This window comes from Cupressus sempervirens, chromosome 5 (assembly GCF_028749045.1).
Source record: "Cupressus sempervirens isolate cs-2001-9-10 chromosome 5, ASM2874904v1, whole genome shotgun sequence".
NCBI lineage: Eukaryota > Viridiplantae > Streptophyta > Pinopsida > Cupressales > Cupressaceae > Cupressus > Cupressus sempervirens.
In genome coordinates, this window is record NC_143122.1 from 552,395,868 (window position 1) to 552,410,442 (window position 14,575).

Here is a 14,575-nt window from a genome sequence, read left to right on the forward strand (position 1 = left end):
AAATTGGGTGACCCCATTGGCTTTCTTTGTGTTTGCACCCAAAAACTAGTATAAAAGAGAGCCTAGGAACCTCATTTTCACATCACTAGACATCCAATAAAACTCACAAGCATTAAAGAATGAAAGATAGTTGATTTCCTAAGGCATTTCAAGCATCTACCAAGCACTTAAAGTATTCAAGATTCAAGGATCCTTTGTGAGAATTTTTTCAAGAGAGAATATATACATTATGGCATGCATCATTGTTTTATTGATGCACTTTTAAATCCATGTCTCTATGATGTGGTTTTGGTAGATCCATTACATTTGTGTAAAATTCCTACATCCTTCATTGAAAATTAAACATTGAGAATCCATAAGTAATACAAAATCCTTATTGACAAGGGCTCCATCAAGTAAGGTGAATATTTATATTTATATTGCTTCCTTTCATGCTTTGCATTAAATTTAATTTTTATTTTTATTCCTCAATCTAGGGCTTGACCAAGGAAATCCCTCTCCCAAAAAATAAAACCATTTTTTCATATGTGGAGGAGTAGGCTATACAAAAATTTGGTTGTAGATCCAAAAACTACTCACTGAGAACTTTCTAAAGAATTTTGGTCAACTTTGCTACAATGTCTCAAGATCATGTCCTTCTTCTTATAAAGTGTTTAGACACTTTAACACCAAATTGACTTGTTCCAGGAGGTTTGAGAAAAATAGGGCTTTCAAGGTTTTCTATCATGATTGCAGATTCATAGCCAAAAATTTAGTCACAATTTCACATCTACAATTTTAGAGAAAAAGGCATCTTTTCTTGCACATTTCAAGGTAAGAACCTTATCATTCATTTCAAATTTTATCATAGACCTATTTTCATATTTTAATTGTGTTTATTGCATATATTTGGCACCTAGATCTATCTTACACTTGTCATTAAATAAAGTTACTTCAATTTAATTCACATTGTATACCTTTAAATCAATTAAGATTGCATGAAAGAGGACTTCCTTGCATAATTTATTGATATAACTTTGGTTTAGTTTTTGAATTCCTTCATCCCATTTGAGTTTTACTAATCTAATTCAGGTTGTATTGAGATTTATTTTTTGAAACTACTCTTTCTCTTGCATTTAATGTTTAATGGTGAAAGTGTTTTTTAATGAATTTACATCACATATTTTACATCATAGTTTATCTGATCCATCTCCTTTTTTTTAAAACTTTAGAGTTATATCTATTATTTCCATCTTGGATTATTTTTTCCTCTTCTTTGGTGAACATTCTTTGCACCATTTTCTCTTTTTAGAGTTAGATCTTGATTTCTTTTCATGCTTTGTAGAGTTAGATTAGATCTCTCTTTATTTAATGGTCCTTGCTACATTGCTATTCATGTGGCTAGATATCATTACAGTTTTCTTTTTTAATCTCCCCTTTTATCATATTTATCATATTAAATCTAACCTTTAGAATTCTCATTAGAAGAAGTCATATATTTATGGACTCTTTTGACCATTATTCCTCATTCATTCCTAGGTCCTATGATGATACCAAAATTTTCCCTCAATATCTCAATCATATCATGGATAATAACTCTTCTTACTCTTGACATGATGAATATGAAACCTAGAGTGTTCCTCCTTCCTAAGTTGATAAGCTCTCTCATGATTTCACTAAGTTGGAAAATTGGCTTGTGCAAGAGAACCAAATTCCAGCCAGTGTTGTCATTTTTTAGGATATTAAGAAGCTAATTACTCATTATGATAGTAGCATTACCATATTGCATGGTATCTATTACCTTATCAATACCCATTCTAATCCTTTAAAAATAAATTCTAAGAGTTAGGATATACTACTCTTTCCATAATTGTTTAACCATCTATTCATGTTTCCACCTCTATTTATAGCGTTCTCACTTATGTGCCACATCTCATGATCTGACTTTTACACTAGTATCTAATCATCTAATTTTTGTTCTTCCTAAACCTACACTTCCTATGAGTATTCCTCCTACTTTTATACCTTCTTCGTTGCCTTTATATAATTTTTTTCTCTTTACATATTATAATCCTCTTTTCACACTTTTCAGTCCTCCATCGACATCTTTGCATATACCCTCCACTTCCTACAAAAAAAATTTATCACATATAATGTGTCTATGCCTACTATTATGTCTTATAATCCTACCATTAATATCTTGGTTCAAAACATCACCACTTTCCAACAACAAGTGCCTCAATTAACTAGATATAAGTACAAAATCCCTACATATGACATTGATAATCCCATTTTCTTAAACATTGTGTTTTTATCCCACTACACATTGAGATAACTCATCTTGAGACGTATAATAGTATGGGTGATCCTTTAATTCATGTTGGAACTTTCTAAACTATATGTAGTAATTTTCCTCATGAATATAGGCTCATAGATAAGTTGTTCATGTACACTTTTAAGGACAAATATTTGCAATGGTATTTCTCTTTACCCCCTTTTTCTATTGATTCCTTTCAAATTCTTTCTAACGATTTCTTTAGAAAAAAATAAAACCAACATTAGTCCTTATTACTTTGACTGGTTTGATGCATTATAAATAAAATATTAATGAAAACATTAGTGACATTATTGGTAGATTCAAATATTTGTATGTTAAAATTTCTTATCATGTGCATGATCATAGTACTTAACATTTATTTATTTCTAATTTGTAAAAATATATTAGAGATAAGATTCTCCTTACTTGAGTATAGTTATTTCATGCATCTTTGTGCAGTGAGTGCTTTATCATTATCAGTTGCAAGTGGGCTAGATTGAGAGTGCCACTCCAATGGCTCCTATCAATATTGATAAGAGTTATGTCATTGTTTATCAAAATAAATTTTCTAAGCCTAAAAAATATATAAAAATTAATAAGAAAAAAAACATAGTAGATGATCAAGTGGCTAGTACATCTAAGGGTATGGGTACTTTTTACTTTGCGTATCATCCTAATCATAAATGTACTACTTGATATAAACCTTTGTATGTGGTAATATCAAATTTTATTAATGCTAACATTATTAAACTTCTTTCCATCCATCCTATTGACACTACCAAACAAATGACCAAGTCATTTGATAAAAAAAAATTGTCAGTACCACCACTACCTTGGTCACAACACTCAAATGTGTTATACTTTGAAGAATTTTATTCAAGACCTTATTGATTTCAATGCTATATATGTTGATAACAAGGTCAAAGGTACTAAAAAATATGTTGCACCTCCTAATCAGAATTTGCAAACTTGCACTAACCCTTTACCTTCACATTCAACTTCTATTAATAATATCAATTATGATGAAAGTGTAGAAGAAGCCAATCATGTGGTTAGTATTGTTGAATCTCAACCTGAACATTCAAATTTTCCTCCACCTAAACCTTAACATTCTCTTTATTTTATCTTTAATCATTATGATGTGTTTAAATCACCTAATATTCTTCTTTATATTACTTCTATGGTTTTCCATATCCCTTCCCATGGTGCTTTAATTGATCCCTCTTCCTCTGTGAATGTCATCACTGGAGAGAATATTTTTTTATAAATGATTACATGAGGATACCTATGACACATTTGATGTTTGGATTCAAAATATTAATGATTTCCTTTATTATCAGTAAGGTTCTATTAATCTTCTTGTGACTCTTTCTAGTAAGGTTGTGCATACTACCTTTGTTTTCATTCCTTCTTTTGATCAATTTCAAGTTTAGTTGGTATTTTATGGATCTCTTCCATGCAATGTATATTTTCCTATTCATAAATACATTAGTTTTCCCCACATTGAATAATTTATTACCATTAATCATTCTCTTTATAATTGTTTTCATCCTTGAGATTGTATTGAGATAGTCTTCTATTGGTCATCTCTTCCTCAAACACCACCTACTCATCCAAATTATCTTCATTGATCCTATCAATACAAGGTAGATAAGATTCTTGAGCTTAGCCTTCCTAAGGTTGAGCCTCCTACAACTATTTTTTCTACCCTACCTATTCCTTTTCATAGCGTTCCTTGATCCTTAGTTATTCCCTCTTCAAAACCTATGCCATTTGATCCTAATCCTTTAAGTTTATCTCATAAAACCATTTTTAATAAAAAATTTAATAAGCATCACAAGAATCCTCAATCTAGGTCCAATGCCCACACTCTTCTTATAAAACTCCATCATCTTCTCAAAATTTTCATTACTTTAATCAACCCATGCATGAGTCCTTGGAGGAAGTCAATCGTAGTGATAACATGCAAATGGATAAACATGATGATTTTTTTTCATATTTTCAATTATATTAATCTTTTAATGATATTTATTCTAATGCACATGTAAGTGATGATGAATATGAAAATATTGATATGGATTATGATTTCCTAACATTGATTCTCAATAGTTAACACTTACTCCTAGTATTTAGAATAAGAACTCCCACTAGAGTTCTTTCTTGGATTTGGTTATGATCTCTAGTGTTTTAGATGTTGTTCCTCTTGTAAAATTTCTACATTTCCCTAATAATAAAGACTAAGATGGGGAGAGAATGTGGTATGTTTGAAGTGAATTTCTAGCATGGTAGTCTTTGTTTATGTTTCCCTCATATTATGGTCTTTGTTATCTATTTTCCTAAATTGTTTTAGTCAATTATTGTTGCTACATTGGCACAAGATAATAAAGTAATCAAGTTCATCATGCATATTCTTCTATTTACATCTCTCTTATTCTATATGTTGTTACATTTGTGTTTTATATGTTCTATTTTTTGTACATGTGGTATAGTCTTCTTGGATTCTTGTGACATGGTAGCACTATTCTTTTTCTCCATGTTTTCGACCCAAAAATACTTGTTCATATCTCTTACATATTTTTCCTCCATTGTTTTGTAGTTATAGTTTTGAGAATTATGGAATTTCATATTTGATATCATATTACATATTATAATATTATCATATTGATGCAAAGTTAGTAGATCCTTTTTGTGGTCTCTTTTTGTAATGTGTTTATTTCCCTTGAAGTGTTCTCTCTTTAAGTATTTCATAGTGAAAACATTTTTAGTGGATGCATGTATGCATTCATTAAAGCTATTATTGTGATTGAGTAATTTTCAATTTCTTTAACATAGGGGCATACAATCCATCACTTGTTCACACATGCACTTTGATAGTTAGGATCCCTCTATCACACTATTAACAATTTAGGGGCTTAACTCATATGATTCTTTATGGATCCCTCTTTGGATTATTAATAGTCTGAGAGTCTTGATCTTTCATTTTAGTCCTTCTTTAGATTACTAACATTTTGGGAGGCTTGATCATTATTTTGATCTTTCTTTGGACTATTAGCATTCTGAGAAGTTTGATCTTTTTTCTAATTCCTTGATGACACACACATCCTTATGCCTTGTTCATTTTTAATTATTCTTTTTGTGACATAGAGTTACCTTGAGAATGAGTACTTCCAATGGATTAACTATAATTCCACACACACTTTCTAAATCATTCAATTCATCTTCAATGGGATAACTAGCATCCAACACATACTTGCTAAACCATTCAATGTCATCTTTTACAATAGCACACCATTTTTTGTGTAGTTCACAATAAGGAACACAACCCTTATTGCATGATTTGACCACATTTTTTTCTTATTAGTGACATCTCTCTTGTTGTGATTTTGGATATGATGAAGGCTCAAGTCTATTGGGGGCTTGATAGTTTCTTCATCTCCTGAGTGTAGACGCATAAAAATGGTTCATGTCTATGATTTTAATCACTTTTTCATACTAACACATCCCATTTTCTCATTTTCCTAATTATGATCTTTGGGAAAACTTTATTATCATTGGAGAATATTCTAAAAATATCCTTCATCATTCATGGCCCACTTTCAAATCAATTGTCGATCATTTCAAAATTGGTTCTTGTTTTTGTAGGACCAAAAAATGGGCTAGAACCTAGCATACTATGAGAAATGAAAAAACTCAATCAGAATACACTAAACCCTTCTAATCTATCATGAAATCCAATTTAAATAATTAAAGTAACATAATCAAAACTACACCTTCAATTGTAGCTCCCATGTCCTTCTTTCTTCTCCATTTGATGTAGCTCCAATTGCCTAGAGTGCCTATACAATTGAAAGAAAAGACTAATGCTATGATGATTCTATTGAGAGAACTAGAAGTGTGGTTTCAATCCTAATGGGTTCTAAGGGTGTTCTTAAGGATCCTAAGGATGTTCTAGGGATTGAAAATGAGAGCAAGATGGCTCAATTTATAGCCAATGTGCAAGAGGAGAGAATTTAATGAGAAGATGGACACTTGTCACTTCAAATGTAAAACTTGGCATGATATTCCTTAGAATATCTTTGACAACCATGACATAATATGCAAAATGTAAGATTCTATGACACATGAAAGTTACCATGGCTAAAAGTGGATGAGAATCTATGATGTGCATATGACACCTCAAAGCCACTTGTAGCCAAGAATCTATTACAATGGAGGCTTATTATAGACATGTGTAATGATAAAAATATATCAAAAATCACATATTTTATCCAAGTGTACGTAGAATATATATGATGCGTCATGTCCATGTCTCAAGAATAGGTGGAATATTTGAATTAAAAATTCATATATCCACACAAATAGAAATTAGTAAAAATGGAAATTAGAAGTGGAAAATAGGACTAAGGAAATTTGAGAATTCCCATAGTTTGTGAAGGTGAAACATTTAATTAATAAATAGCAATTAATTAAGAACATTGTTTAGTAGGAAGAATAATTAGTAACATGGGATGAAAATAATTCGAATGACATAGGATTAGATTATGGGTTATCTAATCCTATAGGATAAATTAGTAAATTATTGATCAATTTGATGAAATAAATGTGATAATATCCTTTGATGAAATGCAATGATTATGAAGATCGACTAGGATGATGATGGGTAGATCAAATCCATGATCAAATTGAATGACTAATTAGGATTGATAAGATTCCAAGGACACATGACATGGATTAAAAACATGTGACATTTGATAGACATTGTAAGTACCACAGGATTGAAGTTTATTGATAAGGTTCATCCTAATAACATCGATGAACATTGTCAATGTTATTAGATTGATTTGATAATGCCATGACTTGACATTGAGGTACTTGACAATGTTAATGATCAGATGATGAGAATGACATATTTGACCTAATGTTGAGGGGCATGCCAATACTAAGTTAGAATTTATGGGTTTGATAAGATTTGATAGGTTTCCAAGGCATTAAGGGACATGACAATGCCTAAGGTTTGATAGATGATGATTGATTTGAGGTATTTGACACATTTTAGGTTGATTAAGGCTGATTTTGTATGATTCTAATGATGTTAAAATGGTTTTTGGTTGATTCTAGAAAGTTTGGATAAAATGGGAACCGATTTTGAAACAATTTGTAATTGATTTGAAAGGGGATACAAATGATGAAGGATATTGTCAAAATATAATCAAATGATAATCAAGTTGTCTAAAAGATCAAAATTAGTGAAATGAGAAAATGGGATGAGTTAGTATGAAAAAGTGATTAAATAGTAGATGCAAACCATTTTTTAGCATCTACATTTTGTACCTCTTTGATACAATGTGATTTAGAGCCTTGTGTCAAGGAATAGCTGATGAGAAAGCCATAACAACCTACCCCAATAGGGATGATATAAATGGGTGCCCCTCCAATAAATTGACCAAATAATAAAAATAATAGGTCATTTTTTTTACAATGAAGAGACAAATCCAATGCAATTGACGGATCAAAAATTAGATCTAAAACACATAAGTTATGGGGTTCAGAGTGCAAAATGGGGGTCAACAAGGGCCCCGAGAGTAGTTCTGCACATCCAACTACCCCAAGTGTGCTAAAAAAGAACCCAAGTGTTCTTTGAGGACACTTTGCATGACCAAGTACACTTTTAGTGAACTTTGCATGCCCAAGTGCACACTGAGCGTAGTTGGGGGGCCCTACTACTCTCTAGAATCCTCTGGGCCCCCAAAATCAGTTAAGATGGGCCTAGAACAGCTTGAAACTTGGAACACATGCCCCAAAACCATAGGAAAAGGTAAAAAAAAGGTAAAATTATTCAAACATGGTCAAAATTGTTCAAAAGTGGTCAAATTTGGTCAAAATTAGGTCATATTTAGGGCAACCTGGTAGAAAGCTGGCAAGGAGTGATGCAAAGGGTTGGAAAGAGTGCAAATGAACTTGGAATGACCCAAACTTTGGTATAAATTCTAAAAACCCTAGAAATATTTCAAAACATAGGTCAAACATAGGTCCAACTTGGTCAAACCTAGGTCAAATTGAGGCCAGAGTTGGTGGAAAGCCACAAAAGGTTGATAGATAGTGAATGATTATGCAAGAATGTAAGAATGCAAGATGAAGATAATTTTGGTGTATTTGAGTACATAAATATGGTGGTGGTGGATGATATGGATGTTAGAAGATAGAGGAGATGAGATGAGGACCAGTTTGTATGAGGTAAGGACTTTTTGCTTTCATAAAGTGCATTATATGTCATTGGAGCTTTATTTTGATATGGAAAAGAGAATGCAACACGTCGTGGCATAAAGAGCCAGAGCACAAATATGAAAAAAAACTCATAAACAAGTATGATTCAGATAGAAAATGACCTTGTCCTTCCTAAGGCATATTGTTAGAAATAGATAATGTTGGGGGGGGGGGGGGGGGGGGGGTTTGTTGGTGAATCAGTATTCTACAAACTTTTGCCCATAATTGAATATTTTTACTTGCTTTATAACTTTCATATGAAAGTAAACCAATAATACTGAATAGTAAATATAACCATACACATAGAGAACTCATAAGATCATTATATGTTAACTAGGGAAACCCTAGCCAAGGGAAAACCCCAATGGGGATCCCAGGTAAGAGTTTATGAAGTACATATAGTGTCTTGAGTCCTCGTTAGAAGGCTCAACCCTGTTAGGAGTTTCTTCAACCGTGTTAGGATTTGGTAGAACAATTACAATGTATGCAAGAAGAGCCCACTACCCTAACATGCATTTATACAATAAAGTTCTTCACAAGAATAGATATACATACAGTACTCTCTCATTGTTTTAATGTGTACTTTCTTTGATCATACATTAGATCTCACATCACATAAGGCTCATATAAATTTCAAGCTATCTGTACAATAGTTCACATATCATACAACTTCCACATCTAGCACCCTTATTTGCACAAGATAAGATATTTACTTATACTTTGCAAATTAGTAATTCTCTGCTCAGTTGGCCTTCATGTGTTCACATGCTTGATATAATATAAAATAACTTATGGAATAATATCCAAAAAGTTGGCTCATCATGACTTAGTAATTATTGTGCTACCAAAATAACTCTTTAAGTTGTACAACTAAATTATCTACTATGTTATGTTTTGCTCTGTCAAATACCTATACTGGTATTTTAATTATAACTTGTGTCATAATATCTGTACACACTTGTGCACTGGCATACATCATCATGATGATGTTATAAAGCTTTCCTCAACTACACATAAGCTAACTCAAAGTGTGTCATCCGTACACATCTCATTTGTCTCTGTGCTACTGTAAAATGTCTAACACTTAAACAAATTTCTAACTCTAAACAAATAAATGAAATGTTGAATACATGTTTCCATAAATGATAACTCTCAAGACATCTATCTAACCATATTTCCAACAATCTCCCCCTTCAGAATTGATGGAAACATTTGGGAAAATTGGCTAAGTCCCAAAATGATGTCATATATAACAAAAACAAATATGGGTAACTACACAAACTTGCCTTCAAAACATAACAATTTTATTCATGTTTTGATGGATCATTACATTCTTGATCACTCCTTTACATTTATACATAGGTATACTCCCCCTTACATATACATTTTCAATTCCTTTTATATATTACTTCTTCCCTTTAGTACTTACAATCATACAATTTTCCTTATGTATTACTCCCTCTTTGACATCAATGGAAAAGGTGTCAAAAACTATATACAAAAACTTGTGGCCTATTGCTGATCAACTTGATATCCTAGAGAAACAATCTGCATATAAAAGTTTTAGTCTTTCCACTTCCTCCTTCCAATTTTCCTTCACTATACTAGAAACAATAATTAGTGTGCATAGTGCATAGGATTCCACTTCAACTACACTCAAGTTAGTATAGGAAAATTTATCATATGATGTCTTAGCTACAAGACACTCTAATTGCCTTTGCAAAATCATAACTTTGGGTGATAATTATTCTTCAAGGATAGAGAATCTCCTTAATACATTTTCCTTGTCAAACTCAATGCTTCTGATAGCATTGTGGATCTTATGTATCTCGGTTTCAAAATCTTTGATTTTGGCCTCTAGTTGCTACAATCTTGTGAAGCTCACTCATTTGGGTTTTTATCTTATTATCAAAATTTGAGAGATAACTATATGACATTATGCACTATCCATACAACTTCTTACCTTCATTTGTGTGCTTGCTCAATTCTTTGATGCACACATCTAAAGTTTTCATATCATTTCTAACATTTGTGCATATTATATCAAATAGTGATGCATCATGCTTGGCCTTTGCTTGTGATGAAGCTACTTTAGCTAAGGTTTTGAATTCCTCATCAAAGTTTCACCAATTCCTTTTCTTTTGACTACAAGTCTAGATTAGCTATAGTTGTAGTAATTGTCTTTTGCATTCTATCCAAGACTTTAGTTAGAGTCTTCTCCAAAGAATTTACATATTTGTTCTTTTGGAGCAACTTGTTCAAAGAACTCATTAGACCCTTCTAATCACCATCATCATCTAATGGTACTAGTACTATTATTATTGTTACTACTGGAGTTACAACTGTAATGGGTGTAACTACAATATTCTTCTCTTCCTCAGCCTTCTTCTTCCAATTTCTCAATTGCTTCTACTACTTTCTTCCTTTTCTCTTCATCTTCTTTCTTCTTCCTTTCATCTTCATCTTTCTTCTTTTTTCATCTTCCTCTTTCTTCTTTCTTTCATCTTCCTCTTTCTTATTTCTTTCTTTTTCTTCTTGCTTTCTTTTCTTTTCTTCTTCTTCTTTCTTTTTCTTTTCCTCTTCTATCCTCTTTTCTTCCTCTAGCTTTTCTATTTCTTTCTTCTTTTCTTCTTCTCCATCATCTTTAGAGCTTGAATAAGTTGTGATTTTGACAACAATGGATTAGCCAAAACCTACAAAAGGATTCTCCTTTGCATCCACAATGATATGTGTATTGTCCACTTGCATGGATTCAGTACCCATGATAATGTGTGGTGGTGATTATGCCTGTTATGTTTCCTTTATTTCTTCCTCACATTGGAGAGTGTTCTTGCTTCCACATAGACTAGGCTCACAAGTTTTGACTGTGCACTCACTTCTACCACTGTAGGCACTAAGGTCATGTATTTTACAATGACCTCTTTTGTTTCCTTCTTCACATCTTCATAATTTCCTCCATTAGAATAATTTCTCTTCTTTTGTTCCTCAACAAGGACTCAATATGCTTCAAAATTTTTTCTGATTCCTCCTTGGAGTTAGTTTCTCACAACTTGTTGAACATTTTTATTCTCAAATTGGTGTCTTCTTCTAATAGTCTTTTCTTTTTGTTCAACAACCTATTAAATAGGTCTTTTGGAATCTTATTTTGTATACTATCAAATCTTTTATTTTTTAGTATCATGTTCCTTAGTGTGGCATTCTCTAACTTCCTTCTCTCCATGTTATTGTACAAACTATAATACTTATTTAATTGTACAAAATTGTCATTATTGATAATTTGCATGTTAAGTTTTTCTACCTTAGGCTTCCATGCTTTCTTTCCAGTTGGTGTTCTACCTTCCTGCGCAGCTTGCTCCACTAGTATATCTTCAACTTCATCCTTAGAATCCTTAGAATCGCTCACTTGCAATGTATTTCTCCTCTTTCCTGGTCCACTAGTGGTTTTCTTGACACTTTTCTTGGTGGATGGTGTTGGTTCTTTCTTTACTTTTACCAGTCTTTTTGACTTCCTTTGTACAATAGGTGCTTCCACCTCTAGCTTCTTCCTAGGCTGATCACATTGTGTCCTTGTTGGTTGCACTTGTGCAACTACTACATATGGAATAATAGGGGATTTCACACATGGTTGTGCAATGGTTACACCTTCTAAAGAACTTGTAACAAGAATTAGGATTTCTTCTATCACTTTGGATTGCCCACTTACCTTCATCTCTAGTGCAATTCCTTTTACTTCATTGAATTCTTCACATGTCATGTTTGATTCCTTTAGGATGGAATCAATTACCTTTTCTACTCTATTTTTTCTCTCCTTGTTGTGTAGTTTAGAATGAACTATTCTCATTTTCTTCTCATAAGTTCCCCATCTAGGGAACTCAACATCCTTCTTAGATTGAAGTCTAAGCTATGCATATCCTTCAATACATTCTACACTTATCTCATATATCATGGGTTCTATGAACTTTACCCTTGGTTCCACAACTTCCATGCACATGTTATCAGTCTCCACCATGAAGCATGTATTAGCCTTATATTTCTCTACCATGGAGAGAGGTATTCTATACCTATATTTTATCTCAGTCTTGAAGTTCTTCATCATTCTATTAATGTCATTGTCTTTGAAACTTTCTAGCATTGACCTATAGCATTGAGTTACCAACTTAATTATGCACTCATTTCTCTCCCAATTAGTCACACCTAGGAACTTCCTTGTTGCATATAAAAACAAATGAGTCAGTTGGGACTCAAATCTGAAGACCGCGCTCTTGGTCTTCTTCAATTTAGCAATGTTGTCTAACAATTGTAATCTAATTATTTACATAGATTCTCTTTTTTTCCTTGAACTGCCGTTACATATGTGGCATGCAAGAAACTAGTTGGTGCTAAGTTAACCCTTGAGCCATGGTTAAACTTGTACCCTAATATCTTACTCAAAACTTTTACTCCTCTGTCCTGAATCATATCTACTTTCATGCTCCTTCCATCAAATTTTGTGAACAAGTTGGTCTCAATAGTTTTCCTTACATTCTTTTCATTAATAGGATTACATCCCTCATTACTTAAACATGTGACCTTATGAATTAGATCATTTTCAATTGCTACATGCACATCATCTAACCAAAACATATCATCATGGACTCTACTTAGAATGATTTGATTCCAATCATGGTTGTCAAATTTAGTATAGAATGTATACTTCACAAGATTCTATAATGTTCCCTTTTTGGAACATTAGAAAATATTGAAGTCTTATTTTATGCAACATTAAATTGACTTTGAGACATAGAATCAAACTATTAAAATGGTCAACTTAATGTTACATAAAGGACAAAGGGGCAAGGAGGAACAAGACAAAATGCCTTAGGAAAGTTGAAGAGACAAAAGGAAATCAGACGAAGCCAAAAAGGAGCTGAAGAGTCTTGATTTGAATATTAAAAAGGGAAAGGGACCCTTGGTTGGGTATGTTTGATTTTATTATTCAGTTTAGTTTTCTCTTGTTGAGAATCATAGAAAGCTTCAGCTTTTAGCTAGTTGGAGGATGTAGCTCCTCGTGCTAGCAGATAGTGGATGCAAACCCATTGTCCCAGGAAACATCATTTCAAGTGTTTCATTCTTGCTTACAGGTTCTTATCCTATCATTCCAGTCCAACTGTTAAATCTATATTTAGGATTGGTTTATGTGTGCTGGTTATTGTATTGCTAATGTATAATACAATAACATTTTAGTTGTTGGTTGTTGTATTGCTGTTGTATAAGGCAATATCATTATTTAAGGAATTAAGAATTCTATGGGTTCATCTCATCAGTTTGTGATTCATGGTTATATGTTCAACATCTTGAATGTTATCTTGGAAATAAAAAACTATTACCTTGTGGAGAAGTCTTTGGTTTTATTGTTGACTCATATTGCATGTTCTTATAATTACATTTGAACATTATAGTCATAAGAGGCTAGATATATGTTGGTTGGTCTTTTACTATTTTCCATTGGCTTTAGAATACATCTACAATATTCAGATTTAAATATATTGAAAAAAGGAAATATAAGTTAATATCCAGAAATAGATATTATGGTGGTATTAGATTTGTTTTTCCCTGCCATTCTATGAAGTTATGTCAAAACCATATTTTCTTCTAGCTCATATGATTATAATGTATCCCTATCAGAATTTATCAGAAAAAAATTTGCTAAGAAGAGGGATTAAGTATCTACTAAATAGTTAGTCTTTGGTGAGAGAAATTATATTCAAAAGTTGTTCTCAGGACATTAAAGGTGTACCTAGTTGTATATGTATATATATATACAGTATTGATGTACTTTTACAATTTAAGCTAAGGAGTTCATCTGTCTAAAGCTTACAGTATGCAGCCACAACAACTCAATCAAATGAAAAATTAGATACACTACCATCTCTAAGGGAGGGTTCTGGAATTTTGTATGTGCTAAGTTGGGCACTTTCATCTTTAAATAAGGTTTTCCCAGAGAGTGAATTCATTCACAACTTGAAAAGTTACTAG